The sequence below is a fragment of the Neoarius graeffei genome, chromosome 3 (genome assembly GCF_027579695.1).
Source record: "Neoarius graeffei isolate fNeoGra1 chromosome 3, fNeoGra1.pri, whole genome shotgun sequence".
Lineage (NCBI taxonomy): Eukaryota > Metazoa > Chordata > Actinopteri > Siluriformes > Ariidae > Neoarius > Neoarius graeffei.
In genome coordinates this window covers 56,501,723-56,519,368 of record NC_083571.1, presented here as the reverse complement: position 1 = coordinate 56,519,368, position 17,646 = coordinate 56,501,723, and positions in this window count along the sequence as shown.

Here is a 17,646-nt window from a genome sequence, read left to right as displayed (position 1 = left end):
ACATCTATTCAAGTATCCATGTAAAGTAATTAATAGTACTCCAGTGACTACTTTAATTTCTTATGAAACATGCCATTAAGGGCTTTCAGTGTATCCTGGTTTCACTATCGATGTTGATGCATTAGCAGCAGGCTAGTAGATCAAATCCATTCAATGACGTTATTGAATTACGAAAAGGTTGAACATGAGAAGCTTGCACAGACACATTCATTTAGCTCTGAAAAAGACAGTTGCTGTAATGCACATTTGCTTTAATGACCCTATTGCAGTAATAGCAGTATGAGTGTGATCAGGAATAATTAGAATCCGATCTACTAGCAAGGCTTTTGTTCTGTGAGACTGAACCGCACTTATTGCTTTGACCTCAAAACCACCCATTTCGAGGATCAAGAGTAAAAATTACTATGGCAACTGCGATATACCTGCCAATTATAAATATCTCAAGAATGCAGCTCTGGATTCCTAATAGTCACAGTGGCCTGATATTACAAGATTACATGAACTTCACACCCTGTCCTACAGTGAAACCTCACAACAGACACTGCTTGCATGATAGACATGCTTGGCAGATGTGCTCTGAGCCTGTCTGAGTTCCAGACATTCTGTTGGAATAGCAGGAGGCTAAAAGCTATTTAGGACATGGACATTAAATTTGACACCATTAACCAGTTCAAATGGCTCCTTTGGTGAAATCAGTACTTCCTCTATTAAATGCCAGTTTAACATAGATGTTTATAACAAGTCATACAATATAAATCTCATGTCTAACATGACTTGACATCAACCCTTCAAGAATCCTTCAGCTTTGCTTTGTGAAGGATTTCCACAATGCTTATGATCATGTTATGAAGGTCCAAGGGCTACAAAAATATTATAATGAAATAATTCGCAATTGAAATGGCTTATGCCAGAATTTTTATGAAAAACTCACATTTTCAGTGCTCGTGCATATATATTTGGGTATCTAGAGAGCCTACCAACCAACAAACTCTGAAATAAGACACCCAGTCAGTTTCTTTTGTGCTGCCTATTTCAGAAAACATGTGCTTCAACAAGCTGTTCAGAATTGGCTCCACTTTCGATGTCACAAGTGGAGCTTATTAGAATGATCCCACCCCCTCATCTGAGTACCTCCACTCATGACTTGAAAACTGCCTTTGCCAATGAACATTCATAAGGAAAGTGCTGCCTGATTGGCCAATGGAAGAGAGAGGTGTGGCAAGCAGTGGCTCATTATCATTTAAAGGAACAGGCTGTTCCTCAGACCAGCCATTTTGAACAGGGCTGTTTAGACAAGGTGAGAAGGGAGCTGTGGGGCTTTATCCTTGTGGCATTTTGACCAAATCGTGTCACAGACATTTCATTAAGTCACAGGGAACTGTGTTGACTTGTTGAAAAGGGATATGTCACCTTTAAAGTGCATATTCTGGACCAATTTCGTGTTTTTTTATATGAAAGTATGTCACTTTACACACTCATCCAGAAGGGTAATTTTGCACAAGGCCATCTGTCTACAGCAGAAAAAAATAAAATAACAAAACGTGTCTGGAAAAATCCCAAGGGAGTCTGGAGCCAGGTTCATGACGTTACCTGCGGAAGCGCAAGCAGACTGCACGAGCTTTGCATGGTTTCAGTGCACAGCCTGTGTAGACCAAGCACTCCCATTTCTCTCTCATTGTCCGGTCTTTTGGAAAACGATGAGTACTAATCCCATCAAGGTTGGTGTTGCTACACCCTTCTACGATACATCTATTAACCATTTTAATAATTACACAATAACATTGAAGAAATTTGTAGACAACCACCAGGTCATTTTCTCATAAACAAACCAGCGCTGACGTAGGATTCAGAAGGAGGCATCCCACAGATGACGTCATGAAAATCAATGTTTCCCGGGAAATTCAAATGCAAAGTTTTTTTCAGAGGTGGACCAATTCGCCTCAAATGGCTTGATTTCAACTGAATTTTTCTGGTATTGCACAAGGTAAAAAAAATTGCAGAGAATGCAGAATGTTACAGATATTTTATCAAAGTTTAATATAAAATAGGAGAATTACATTGATCTTGCTCCTGAATTTACCTGTGATATGCACATTAAAGGGTAAGTAAAATGTAGAAATAATTAAACATTGTAAAAGCAATGCTTATGAATGCATTATGAAGGTCCACTGTAGCCTTCAAATAAAAGCTCACCAAAAATGTGTTGAAATATTTGACAATTTAGATTTTTATTGTTTATGAATGCATTATGAAAATCCATTGTCGGTGACCTTCAGATAAATAATGACTAAAAATATATTGAAAATAATTTTCATTTTAAAAATAGCTGCATGTATTATGAAGGTCCAGTGTTGATAGTGTTCAAATAATCAAAGGGTTACCAAAATAAGTTTGACCATTTACAATTTCAACAAAAGTTTATAATTTAAAAAGCAACTTTTATGAATACATTACAAAGGTCTGATATAGGAAGCCTTCAAATAAAGGGCTACCAAAATACCAGAAACAATTGACAATTAAAAAAGCAGAGATTATGACTTTGTTATGAAGGTTCATGTTGGTCATATCCAAATAAAGGGTTACCATAAATGTTTAAATTATTGACAATTTTAAAAGCCATGTTTAAGAATGCATTATGAAGGGTCAATGTAAGTAGCCTTCAAATACAGGGTTACCAAAATGAAAGGACTGCAAAAAAAATCTGCAGAAATAATTGATTCACCCTGAGTGCTGGCGTGCCACAAGGCTGTGTGCTGAGCCCCCTCCTCTATGCACTTTTCACCCATGACTGTCAACCCACCCACAAATTGAACATTATTGTTAAGTTTGCAGATGATATGACTGTCATTGGGCTTATATCCAACAACAATGAAGCTGCATACAGAGAGGAGACCCAGAACCTGGCAATGTGGTGCGATACCAACAACCTGGTCTTGAACACCAAGAAGACCAAAGAATTGTGGACTTCAGAACCTCCAAAAAGACAGCACACAGCCCAGTAACCATCAGAGCAGAGGCTGTGGAGAGAGTCTCCAGCTTCAAGTTTCTGGGAGTGATCATCATGGAGGACCTCTTCTGGACTGATAACACCTCAGTGGTAGTAAGCAAAGCACAACAATGACTCTACTTTCTGAGGAGTTTAAGGAGAGTCAACCTCCCCAGAAGCTGCTGGTCAATTTCTATAAGTGCACCACAGAAAGCATATTAGCAAACTGTATTACCACCTGGTACAGCAGCTGCACCAAAGCTGCCAGAAAAGCCCTACAGCGTGTTGTGAAAACAGCACAGGACATTGTTGGCACTGAACTGCCATCTCTGGATCTGCTATACAACACTTGCTGTGTCAGGAGGGTCAAAAACATTATAAAGGACGTCACTCACCCCGCACATCCCTTGTTTAAGCTCCTCCCATCAGGCAGGTGCTACAGATCTATACACACATGCATCAACAGACTTAAAAACAGTTCCCTTCCAACTGCAATAAACTTATTGAACTCTGATATCTCCACAGTCTGAGATATGACATGTGCAATACATTATTTTCCTGTTCAATCCACAACCTGTACATACTACTTGATTTCCATATCATTTCTGTTAAGTGTATTTATGCTCATTTTGCAGATATTATATTTATTTACTTATCACCTTTCTTAGCTCTCAGGTACTTGCTAGGTAAGGGTTTGTCTTAATATTTTTGCACTTTAACTTTTTGCACCTTTGGGACCAGCACTAAAGAAATTTCGTTGTGAATAACAATGACAGTAAAGTACTAGAACTTGACAAACCAACAAGCAATGCTTATGAAAGTATTATGAAGGTCTATTGTAGGTACCATTCTACTAAACTGCTACCAAAAGTATGTTGAAATAAATAATTTTAAAAGCAATGCTCTTGCAACAGCTGCTAGACTGTAAATGAAAGGAAATGCCCCCCGGTGTTACATCTTTACAGCAGAAGTTATGATTTTTTTCTTTTTCTTTTATTTTCAGCCATATCTTTGTTCAGTTGGCCTTATGCTTCAATGGTTCAAAACTATTCTTATTGTCGATTAGAACACAGATGCAAGTTGTTAAGCAACCACTGCTACAGAAAGGCCAGAGCCCAAATGAATCACTGTGAATCGATGTGTTAAACCACCAAATATACATATTGAAGGACCAATTATAACAACTGTTTAAAAATTAATGGTTCATGTGTGTTGGCTATCGATGATGTGCCATTTTATCTGCAAACAAAACAAAACAAATAAAAAAAAGCCAGTAAGCACATAACATTGGCTGTGGTTATGTTGCAATTCCAGAAAAGGTGAATAAATAAATAAAAATGAATGAATAAAAATAACAATGAATTATACTGATTCAAAATAATGATTACAATTAATAACAATTCTCAAAACTATGGGTAATTGACATTAACGTACATAAACCTTATAAACATTATAAAGAATTATTTCCATAAGCATTAGCTTACTAGAATAAAGATGGCTTTGTTTGTTTGATTGGTTTGACGTAAGCCTGTCATGACACTTTAGCCAAAATCAAAATTAGATAACAACAACAACAACACTGACATATACAGGGTCTTGCAAAAGTATTCATCTCCCTTGGTGTTTGTCCTGTTTGGGGTATGTCTCTATTAGCTTCACACATCTAGCCACTGGGATTTTTGCCCATTCCTCAAGGCAAAACTGCTCCAACTACTTCAAGTTAGATGGGTTGCATTGGTGTACAGCAACCTTCAAGTTATGCCACAGAGTCTCAATTGGATTGAGGTCTGGGCTTTGATTTGGCCATTCCAAGACATTTAAATGTTTCCCTTTAAACCGCTCCAGTGTAGCTTTAGAAGTATGTTTAGGGTCATTGTCATACTAGAACGTGAACCTTTGTCCCAGTCTCAAACCTCTGGCTGACTCAAACAGGTTTTCCTCCATAATTGCCCTATATTTAGTGCCATCCATCTTTCCTTCAATCCTGACCAGCTTTCCTTTCCCTGCAGATGAAAACTATCCCCACAGAATGATGTTGCTGCCACCACCATGCTTCACTGGAGGAATGGTGTTCTCAGGGTGATGGGAAGTGTTGGGTTTGTGCCACACATGGCATTTCCCATGATGGCCAAAATATTCAATTTTAGTCTCATCTGACCAGAGAATCTTCTTCCATGTGTTTGGGGAGTCTGCCACATGCTGTTGGGCAAACTCCAAATGTGTTTTCTTATTTTTTTTTCTTTAGCAATGGCTTTTTTTCTGGCCGCTCTTCCATAAAGCACTGCTCTGTGGAGTGTACGGCTTAAAGTGGTCCGATGGACAGATACTCCCATCTCCACTGTGGATCTTAGCAGTTCCTTCAGTGTTATCTTTGGTGTCTTTGTTGTATCTGTGGTTCATACCCTCCTTGACTGGTCTGTGAGTTTTGGTGGGTGGCCTTCTCTTGTCAGGTTTGTAGTGGTGCCATATTCTTTCCATTTTACTATGATGGATTTAATGGTGCTCCATGGGATATTCAAAGTTTGGGATATTATTTTATCACCCAACTCTGATCTATACTTCTTCACAACTTTGTCTCTGACCTGTTTGGAGTGCTCCTTGGTTTTCATAGTGCTTGCTTAGTAGTGTTGCAGAGTCAGGGTCCTTCCAGAACAGGTTGATTTATACAGACATCCTGTGACCGATTATGTGACACTTTGATTGCACATAGGTGGATCTTAATCAACTAATTATGTGACTTATGAAGCAAATTGGTTGAACCAGGTCTTATTTAGGGGTTTCATACAAAAGGGGGTGAATACCTATGCACACTCCAGATTTCTGTTTTTTGGGTTTTTGGGGTTTGTTTGTTTGTTTTTTATCTTCATGATTGTTTGTGGGGCGGCACGGTGGTGTAGTGGTTAGCACTGTCGCCTCACAGCAAGAAGGTCCGGGTTTGAGCCCCGTGGCCGACGAGGGCCTTTCTGTGCAAAGTTTGCATGTTGTCCGCGTGGGTTTCCTCTGGGTGCTCCAGTTTCCCCCACAGTCCAAAGACATGCAGGTTAGGCTAACTGATGACTCTAAATTGACCGTAGGTGTGAATGTGAGTGCGAATGGTTGTCTGTGTCTATGTGTCGGCCCTGTGATGACCTGGCGACTTGTCCAGGGTGTACCCTGCCTTTCGCCCATAGTCAGCTGGGATAGGCTCCAGCTTGCCTATGACCCTGTAGAACAGGATAAAGTGGCTAGAGATAATGAGATGATTGTTTGTATCACACTTTTAAAAAATCACCTTTAAAGTGATAGGCATGTTGTATAAATCAAATGGTGCTAACCCCCCAAAAAATCCATTTTAATCCAGCGTGTCATGAGACAAAACAGGACAAACACCAAGGGGGATGAGCATTTCTTGCAAGACACTATACACTCACCAGCCACTTTAATAGGAACTTGTTCTTGATTCCAAGGTTCCTGTTCTTGGCTGGCAGGAGTGGAACCCAATATGATCTTCTGCTGTTGCATGCTAAGATGCTTTTCTGCTCACCACGGTTGTAAAGACTGATTATATGAGTTACTATATCCTTCCTGGCAACTCTAACCAATCTGGCCATTTTCCTCTGACCTTGCTTATCAACAAGACTTTTCCACCCACAGAACTGTTCCTCACTCAATGATTTTTGTTTTTCACACCATTCTGTGTAAACTCTAGAGACTTGTTGTGTGTGAAAACCCTAGGAGATCAGCAGTTTCTGAAATACTCAAACCAGTCCATCTGGCATCAACATCCACGCCATAGTGAAAGTCACCGAGATCACAATTTTCCCATTCTGATGTTTGAAGTGAACATTAACTGAAACTCTCGATTTGTATGTGTCAGGATTTGGGTCTTTTCACATGTTGCAATTCTTCTCTTCCACCACTAGATGTACCTATTTCCTGACAGGAGCACTTGAAGAGTGGAGGCATTGGTTGGAAGGAGCTCATCATCCTTTCTTAGTCTGGACTGATCACAAAAATCCGGAATACATCCAACAGGTCAAATGGCTCAGTCCAAGACAGGCATGCTGGGCTCTGTTCTTCAACAGGTTTGACTTCACCCTTTCCTACAGTTCAGGGACCAAGAATCAGAAGCCCAATGCCCTCTCCCGACAGTTTCTCTCAGATTCTCCCGAAATCCAGCTCGAGCCTAGTCTGGCTAACGCGACTTCAAAGCTCTACGAGCTATTGGTCTGACCAAGATATTAAGCCCAACCTTTTCCCAGAGCCTGTGGTTGACCCGCCTCCCTGAAATGCCTTAGTTTGCTACTGGTCGAAGCCAGAAAAGGCTGTGACGAAGCTTAAACCAATCACATCACTCTTTCCTCTGACGTATGTGACGCGACGATAGGATTCTCGCTGAGCCCCATTGATTTGGCTACTAGCAGGGCTAACTGGTAGATTAAACTCTTACTGAAGCCAGTCGGGAGCAAGGCGAAAACGTCCTTCCTTTCAATAAATACCTCCAGGGCTGCTATTTGCTCCATTTTCAATGAGAACTTCCCATTGAATGCTTTCAATACAGCATGATTCTGTAAACAATCTATGGCTTCCGGTCGCAGTTCTACTACGTCACTGCCTTGAACACGCCTCTACCCAGGGCCGTTGGAGATGCTCAAAGTTGATTGGCTCCCGATTTTTCCGGAGCTTGGAAGAGCTGTAGATAGCTTGCCTGGCCAGACTAAGCTCGCAACAGGCCCTCGTGTTGCGTCATGCTTAGGATGAGCGGGCCCAGGCTAGCTCGAGCCCATTCTACCCAGCTCCAGAGTCGTGGCACCAGTCCGCTGGGGCATTATTACTGAGGTACAGTGAGCCCTTAAGAACAACCCTGGTCCAGGTTCTGGGCCCACCAACCAGCTTTATGTCTCTAAGTCTATTCGAGCTAAGGTTATCTAGTGGGGTCATGCTTCACAGCTAACAGTGCACCCAGGATCCTTAAGAATTCGGGATTTTCTCCAATGCCGGTTCTGGTGGCCCAGCATGGAGATGGATGTTAAAACCTTTGTGGCAGCTTGTTCAGTCTGTGCCCGGAGCAAAGATCCATGTCAGAGTACTCAGGGCATGCTCCACCCCTTACCGATCCCTAGAAGACCATGGTCACACATCTCCTTGGACTTCGTCATGGGCTTACCTCCATCCCAAGGTAACACAGTTATTCTCATTGTAGTAGACAGATTCTCTCAGACCTGGCATTTTCTGCCCCTACCCAAACTTCCTTCTGCTGCCGAAATGGCTCGACTGATGTGCAAACATGTCTTTTGAGTTTTTGGTCTTCCCCAGGACATCATCTCTGATCATGGAACCCAGTTCACCTTCAGCTTCTGGCGGACATTCTGCAAGCTCATTGGTGCCACCATCAGTCTATCATCCAGCTTCCACCCACAGTCAAATGGGCAGACAGAGAGACTGAATCATGACCTGGAGGCCACCCTGAGATGTCTAGTGTCAGTACCACAACTTGCAGGAAGAACTCAGCAGTGAGCACAAGGATAGGCACGCAATATATACCTCCATGCTAACTAGACACAGGTGTAAACAATAGCCAAATAGACACAAATGGCAAAATGGGTACATCTAGTGGTGGAAGAGAGGAACTGCAACATGCGAAAAGTCCCAAATCCTGACAGTGTCTGCATGATTTTATGAATTATGCTGCTGTCAAGGGATTGGCTGATTCGATAACTGCATAAAACAGCAAGTGGATGGGTGTACCTAAGAACGTGGCCAGTGAGTAGAAGTGAACACTTCCAAAAGCAAACCACATTTGAGGAACAAAATCAAAGCACACTGTTAATTGAATGCACACAAAGATAGAACGTGAAGATCATGAAGACAAGCTGCTGTGTGTGAGAGCAGTTCATTTCTGCAAGCACTAAACATTAAGCAATGTGCATTATGTTAAGTGTAAATCAAGTTCACTCAAGCTAGCTTCTTAAATGGCATGCACATATAATAATGAAATATAGAGCAAGACAGAGAAAGTGACATTTCTGTGCTTGCAAACAAAATCCAAAAACTTCCAAAAATGACATGAACGTTCATTGTTTCGAATTCAACTCATTGTTTTGAAGAATGATTTGCCTCTGTTTAACTAAAGAATGCCATTCTTAGTGCATGGTCAGTGACATACGGTATATGAGACACATGGGCGCCACCAAGGGGGGAAAGGTTAGAACAATTCTAGGGGCCCAGCACTGCCATGGGGCCCTTTAAGGGGCTGATAATATGATTTTAATGATTTTAATAAGACTTTTGAAATAACAACAATGCAATATTCCATCTGGTAAAATGAGCTAATTGAACAAGGTTGTCTATTTCTTGAGTTCTTCAACATATTGTCATTTAACCCTCCCCCTTTTGCGAAATGGTACGGTCCAGTTCTGGTAGAAGCGCGATGCGTTAAATCTGTGTGCTGGTGCAGCAGCCAGCCAGCCAGCAGTGGAGTGCATACAGTCTATGATCGCTAAATATGAAGCATGGCTGTCAAAAATGTAAAGAAAGGCAGCTGAAAGCTGAGAGGGACCGGAGAGGCAGGCAACTGGTCACTCAGTTTTTCCCAAAGAAAGGTAGCTATCGCAAAATATTAGCGAATGGTAAATGAACAGTATGAACGTGGTTGGATTAGCCTATCAAGAGAACACTTTTACAGTTTGTACAGTGACATTTTTTCCATTTTAATAACTGAACTGACTTGTGTGATAAACAAGATGAAATATTACGTTATGCTGGTGCTAATAACTAGTGCTAATAACCAGTTTCATAACTAATGGGGTGCCCTAAATATGCACAGATTCAGCCTCAGGGGGACCTCCGCCCTACCAAACCACTGAACCCCCCTTTGGAGAAGGAGGTAAGCAGCAATACAACCCATAAATGCTTTAGGATTGAAGTTTTTAATGAGCGAGCGCCATATACAGTTTGCTAGATTAAAGTGTTGCTAATAACGGACACCAGTCAAGTGTTTGACATGGTTACTATGTGTGTGGAATGTTCACACGTTCTAAACCATTGGTTTCAAATTGAGGAGCTGGAGAAAGCGCAGCACACATAAAAGAGGGATAGAGGTTACAACATATGAAGAAATACGTACGTAATTGATCAAATTGAAATGTCAGGATTTTTTGCATTCTGCCAGTTAGAGTTGCTGGTGGAGAAATGGCATTCAGTAAACTCAAACTGATCAAGAGTTACCTCAGGTCGACCATGTTGCAGGAGAGGTTGAATAGTCTAGCAATACTTTCAATTGAAAGTGAATTGGCTCGCTCTCTAGACTTCAAAGATTTAATTCATGACTTTGCTACAAAGAAGCCTCGGCGCCTAGACTTGGGTATTTAAATCTTTACTGTATGAGTAGTGTAAATATCATGTTTACATTTGGATTGGTTGATATTGCTGGTAAGAATCTATCTTGAATATTGAATATTTTATTGTTCATGGATATTTGAATATTTGCTTTGACAAACTTTTTCTATGATTTATTAGCAGTCACATCACACATTTCACTACCAATTGTTCTAGCACAAGAAGGCATGTGGCAAAATCTTGAATTTTCATTTGTGATTGTAAATGCACCAGAATTAGTCACTGACCAGTTTTCATCTAGTCCCTGGTAGGTTAATACATAAAATGTAATAACAAAGTCACAAACTCAAGGTCCATGTGCTATCAAAAGTCAAATAATGACAATAGTGCAATTGTGACAAGGGTGGGCAAAGTTGGGGGGCCCAAAATTCTAATCTTTCATGGGGCCCAAAATTTCTGGCAGCGCCCCTGATGAGACAGCAGATCTCTTCCCAAGGATATGGAGAGGTAAGGACATGTGGGCACATGAAAGTGATGATTGTAGTCAGCACGAGCTCGCAACTCTCTCTAGACTCAAGAGCTGGCTGGGTATTGACTTTCTCCCTCCCTGATGCTTTATTTTCTATGAAATTTGAACCAAAAAAAAAGAGAGATCAAAACCCAGAGAAAAACCTGAAGTCTGATTAAACTTGCAAATGCAATGCATTGCATCATATAAGATGTATAAAAGGGTTAACAAAGAATTCATTCATCTTAAGTAACTGCTTTATCTTGGTCCTGGGCAGGGTTAGGATGGTACCATGCACACACACACACACACACACACACACACACACACAAACGCTCATTTCAAGAAGCCAAGTCACCTACTAGCATGTTTCAGGGAGGTGTGAGGAAACTCAAAGGAAACTGTCATAGATGCAGGGAGAACATTCAAAACAACGCAATATTTGACAATTTAAAAGGTTTTTCCCAACATCTGAAAGACTGTACAAAATACAAGTACTGTATCTTTTCCAGTGTTAGATCCTCTCCACAGAAGTGAAGGGGGAAAAATCCGATTTCAACCAAGTTATTTGTCCTTTTCCATCTTCTTTCCCCAAGCTTCAGTGGCTTAAAACAATTCTTATTTTCTATTACAGCACAACATTATGCTGTAAACAGCCACTGCTACATTCTATTTATTTAGCACTAAGGCACTAAAGGGGAAATTATTCCTGAAGCACTTTTTGTGTAGATATATTAAGAGAAACATGGAATCCATCATCCAAGGAAGGCTGCTTACTGAGCTACGTCTAACGGATATGTTGATGGGTATGAGCTTCCATGCTGCGCGCTCTCAGTTTCAGAACCAACTATTTCAGCACAGCCATATACACCAAGTCACCCAGAGTGTAGAGTACATTTTAAGAATATATATGTCCTTCAATCATATATTATGACACATTACATTATCTTGCACATTTCACAAGTATTAATTTTCCTATTTATGGATTTACAACCCCGATTCCAAAAAATTTGGGACAAAGTACAAATTGTAAATAAAAACAGAATGCAATAACTTACAAATCTCAAAAACTGATATTGTATTCACAATAGAACATAGACAACATATCAAATGTCAAAAGTGAGACATTTTGAAATTTCATGCCAAATATTGGCTCATTTGAAATTTCATGACACCAACACATCTCAAAAAAGTTAGGACAGGGGCACTAACAGGCTGGAAAAGTTAAAGGTACAAAAAAGGAACAGCTGGAGGACCAAATTGCAACTCATTAGGTCAATTGGCAATAGGTCATTAACATGACTGGGTATAAAAAGAGCATCTTGGAGTGGCAGCAGCTCTCAGAAGTAAAGATGGGAAGAGGATCACCAATCCCCCTAATTCTGCGCTGACAAATAGTGGCGCAATATCAGAAAGGAGTTCAACAGTGTAAAATTGCAAAGAGTTTGAACATATCATCATCTACAGCATAATATCATCAAAAGATTCAGAGAATCTGGAAGAATCTCTGTGCGTAAGGGTCAAGGCCGGAAAACCATACTGGGTGCCTGTGATCTTCGGGCCCTTAGCCGGCACTGCATCACATACAGGCATGCTTCTGTATTGGAAATCACAAAATGGGCTCAGGAATATTTCCAGAGAACATTATCTGTGAACACAATTCACCGTGCCATCTAAAATATAGAGTTGCCAACTAAAACTCTATATTTCAAAGAAAAAGCAGCATCTAAACATGATCCATAAGTGCAGACGTCTTCTCTGGGCCAAGGCTCATTTAAAATGGACTGTGGCAAAGTGGAAAACTGTTCTGTGGTCAGACGAATCAAAATTTGAAGTTCTTTATGGAAATCAGGGACGCCGTGTCATTCGGACTAAAGAGGAGAAGGACGACCCAAGTTGTTATTGTGGGTGCATTTGGGTAATTGAGTGATCAATCTCATTAAATCAGTCTCATATTAAATTTGAAGGTTAATAATTAAATTGAATCAGTCTCATTTGAATCGTTTAAATTGAATCACTCAAAGTGAATCATTCAAGTGAATCATTCAAGTGAATCATTCAAAGTGAATCACTCAAGTGAATCATTCAAAGTGAATCACTTAAATTATTATGATCACTTACCGTATTACATAACTTATATGCACCTTTCTGAATTATTTGGGAGATTGTGTGACTTCGAGTATATTAAGCACAACAAATAAATACACAGTTTCAATTATAATGGAATTTATTATAACAAAGATGAAAATGGATAATAGCAGATGGAATATATACAAACAGTGAGGTGTGTGTGTGTGTGTGTGTGTGTGTGTGTGTGTGTGAGAGAGACCTTGTGTGGGTGTGGCCTGTGAAAGGCCCTATGGCCTAGCTAAGGAGGGTGTTTGTGTGTGTGTGTGTGTGTGTCCCCACGTGGTGTAGGCCTTGTGGCTTAAGCAAAGGTTAGCCTAGCTTGCTAATGAGACAAAGGAATTAGCCTTGTGGCTAGCTAAAGCCCAAGGACCCTACCTCGTGGAGTTAAACAAAGGAAAGGTGTGTGTGAGTGAAGGGGAAGGACCGCCACGTGTTGAAGACAAAAGGCTAGCTCTGTGTAGCTAACCAAAGGTGTGTTTGTGCACATGGTAAGGCCTAGATTAGCTTCATGTGGCTAAGCTCAGACAAAAGGGAAGCTAGCTCATAACACTACTAAATCCCCTGAAATCTTGATGTGGTCAAGATGTATAATAAGAGAACTAAATATGTTAGTAGGAGTAAAGAGAAGCATGCACAGCCTATCTATTAAACAATTGAGAGAACATAGAACAAAATAAATCAACACGCTGCGTGTTTAACAGTGTAACAAATAAACCTGGGTTTAAATTCACACTATTTCAATAAAAGCAAATTCCTAAGACTAGCTATAATTATGCCCAAAAATGCCAGTCTTACTTAATATCCTGCTTCTACGCGAGATTATGAGAAGATTTTCCGAGACTTTGGAGTTTTTCACCGTTGTGAAGCACGTGAGGCACAGGGAATTACGTGGAGAAGTTGAGTTTCACAGGAGCCCGTGGAGCACGTCTGTGGAAAGCAGAGAATTCTTGATCCGGCGCTTCGTGGCTCGTGGGAAGAAAAACTCTGATTAACAATGTGCACAGCGCTTCAATCAGGAGGAATTCTGGTCGCTCCTAATTATAAATTAATCGCTTTGAGCTGCAGTCATACGTACTTAATGAATGAAACCGGTTGTAACTCACTGAGTTTAAAATCGCGAGATCTTAGAGTCTACCATGGCCAAAGGTAAACAAAGAAAAGCGCGAAACTCTGATTCTTGCAAGAAAGAAAAGAAAAGACGTCTTTATCTGGTTGGCTCGCGAGCCTTCCTCTCTGTGTCCGTGTGGAATCACGGCGCCAAAAGAGAAAGATATGGCGGATTTCCAGGTCCTTTACGGAATCATGGAGGATGTGATGAAAGTGATCCCGCCCAGGCGTGACGTAGGTCAATGCAGAAGTTGGCTGATGGGAAATGTAGTTTCTTAAAAAGGGACTGTACCTACAATCCCCCTTTTGGTCTCAGGGGTATGATGGAGTCGTAGCACTGAGAGCACAGTACCGTACAGTCCACATGTCCGTAGTCCTTGAGGCAGCCTTGCTCTGCACAGTCCATGGTGTCCTGTGAAAACTGTGTAAACTCATGAATTCCAGTAAGACAGTTGGAGGCAGAGGCATTTTGGGCATATACTCAGGCTATGGGCATTTTGGGCATATGATCACTCTAGCTAACTAGGTCAAAGTCACATCTAAAAAAAAAATTAAACATTAATCATGAAACATGTACTTCATTTCCTACGCATAAAAAAACAAGAAAAGAGAAGAAATGAAGGAAGGAAAGAAGTATTAGTGTTTGGGGTTGGCAAACCTAATCTTCTGGGAAGGTGATAGCAGTAGGTGGTCTGGCTAGAAAGCATGCGCTACTGTGGCTAAAGCTGTCAGGGACGCAGATCATCTTATCCAGCTTGGCGTGTAGTGTTGTTACCGTATGTATGGGTTGCCTGGGCAGACCCAGTGGATGTCTGAAGTGGAGGTGCACATCTCTAAGTCTTGTGGATTCACAAAAATGAGGATAGCACTGCCGAGACTATATGCCAGGTGTATTTGCGATGAATACACATTAGTAATAATAGCGGATTTTAGTATTTTATCTACCATGTTATACTGAAGGGTTATTACTTTATTGGGTTGGTAAGTCTGACCGAGAATGTTAGTGTACGCTTATGGGTGAGTGATGCGTACAAGCTAGGTGGACAGGATGGGCCTAGCTGTCATCCCCCCCCCCTTTTTGGAGTGAGGACTGTTCAAAAGGCTTGATTTGATTGGTATGGAAATCGATATGAGAGCGTTTGATTGGGCCTGGATGTCCTAATGCGATACGCGATGGGGGACAGTTTTCCTACGATCGAAAGGTCCCGACCAATGTGGTAGGAACTTTTTGAGACTTCTACCGGCTTGGTAAAGTTAAAATATAGGACTTTGTCACCTATTTGATGTGTGTGATGGGAGGCTTTTCGGTCGTAGTAGGCTTTTTGTTCTTTTACGCTCATTTTGATTTATTTTGTTGGGGGGTCTGACCTCTTTTGTAACAGTTCTTTAATCTCAGCCAACTGGGCTTTTAAAGAGTCCAGCTCTGAGCAGAACTCACCAGGTTGGTTTGAGTCACTGTGTCGGTCATCTCTACCCCTACGTTTAGAGCTACGGTCGGAACGCTCCTGCCGTCTCTGGCCAGAGCGGGGATGACAGTCTTGCTGCCAACCGCCTTGTTCCCTACGACCCTTTTCATGTGATGGGTGGTTGCCATAGTTACTGTGGACTTGCCTTCGGTCCCTCCTGGCCTTACCTTGCCAATTTTTCCACTCACGCTGGTGATGGCTCGGCAAGGGGGAGTTTGGGCCGGGATTTCTCCAGGGGGGGTCCCCCTTTCGGAGCTTCGCCTCCTTCTAAGGCTAGCGGGGGCTTGTCTGCATCCTGGAGCCAAAGGACTCTGGGTTCATCATCGTTTCCGTTTGCGGTTTTGACAATGGTCTCCCAAGTCATTTGGGCTAGTCGCCTAATTTCCCTCATCAAGTAGCAACCCTGTCGACACATCAGTGCAACTTGAGTCCGCACGCTTGGGTGGAGGTTGTGTAAGAAGAGGGATTTGAAGCCTCTATCTTCTTCCAAGCCTGGTGCGCTACTACCCTGGAAATAGGCAGTACGTAGCCATCTATAATATTCACGAGGCGCCTCAGACCGTTTTTGTTTGATTTGTAATGCACACAATGTCGCAGAGGTTTCGTACGTGTATGGCGCATATTCTTCCCTCATGTAATTGCGAAGTTTTGAATAACTATCGCGAATGTTTGGGGGTAGAGTCTCTAAAAAGGCACGAACACTGCTACTGGAGGTTTTCCAGATCAGTTTGAGTTTCTCTCACGTTGTGGCTTTCGGTAGGTCTATCAGGCATCGGTCAATCTCTCGTAAATAATCATTTACATTAGTTCTTTTATTGTCGGGATCGAATTGCTCAACATCGTTGGCAAGTAGGTCAATTTGCCATAAGCGAAGAGTTTGGTGCATGTCCTTGTGCGGCCTTCTTGGCTCTTCTGAGTACTCACTATCTAAGCTACTCTGGTGTTGTTCCCGTTTCGCACTAGATTCATAGCCTGGAGCCTGTACTAGGAACAGAGGTCAACCTACCCAGAAGTAACCCAGGGTTCCCCTGCTAAACTGGGGTTGACAAAACCTGGTTATCTTGTTTGGGGTTAAACGGTACTACGACGCCAATTATGAAGTTGATTTGTTGAACCTGTGTTAACCTAATCAGGGTTAATGCGTGTTCACATTAAAGGGGAGGTTATCAGCGCAAATCACCACTGTTCACAATGGCACGGTCGCCGTACTTCACGGAGGAAGAATGCGCTGTCATAATGCAAAGCTACGAGGAGTTCAAAACAACATTAAGAGCAAAATCTAACACAGCGGCTGCCAATAAGGAGTGGCAAGCATGTTGGCAACGAACTGCCGATCGGGTAAATGCGTAAGTACATTCTCCCTTCTACATGTTCCAGAACAGAAGTATAGGATGAGAGAAAGCTTCATGATCAATCACAAGTCACAGAAAATGGTCCTTCGACGTGGCCCCAGTCATATATAGCTTGTTTAATGTCTGAAAAATCCTGAATAAAATTTGGTATGGTAAATTCATGGAGTAGCCTACTTAAGCTGATATGTGCACATGAGTCACATGAATTAGGATGACTGACTGTTCAGTCCCTTTGACTAAGTTGGTGTATGTCCTGTGAACATTTCAGAGGCAACAGCAGTGCCAAACGCACCTAGCAACAGGTGAAAATGAAATATAAAAACATCATTCATAATGGTAAGTGTGTGTGTGTGTGTGTGTGTGTGTGTGTGTGTGTGTGTGTGTGTGTGTGTGGCATATATAATGAAAAGATGCTTGCCTTTCACAGCCAACAAGAAAAAGGTGGCCACCAGGTGCACGGGAGGAGGGAGGGCACCAGAAGCCCTTACCGTGGCCGAGGAGTTGGCGCTCGCCAACAATAGCGGTAGGCCAATCATGGAGGGGGTAGAAGGAGGCCTACAATCCACCCCTGGTGCTGTGGAAATGTCCACCCTCTACGTGCGGGGTAATATGGCATTCAAGTTCCATGTAAGAAGTGTGTTTTCTCGTTCATCAGTGGCATGTCTTATGTGTTGTGTGTACAGTTGAAGGAAGCAATCTGGAGACCATCCAGCCACCACAGCCCATATCCGGCTCCAGTGATCCTCTGGCCGAGGTACCTGTAATAGCTAACATTGCATG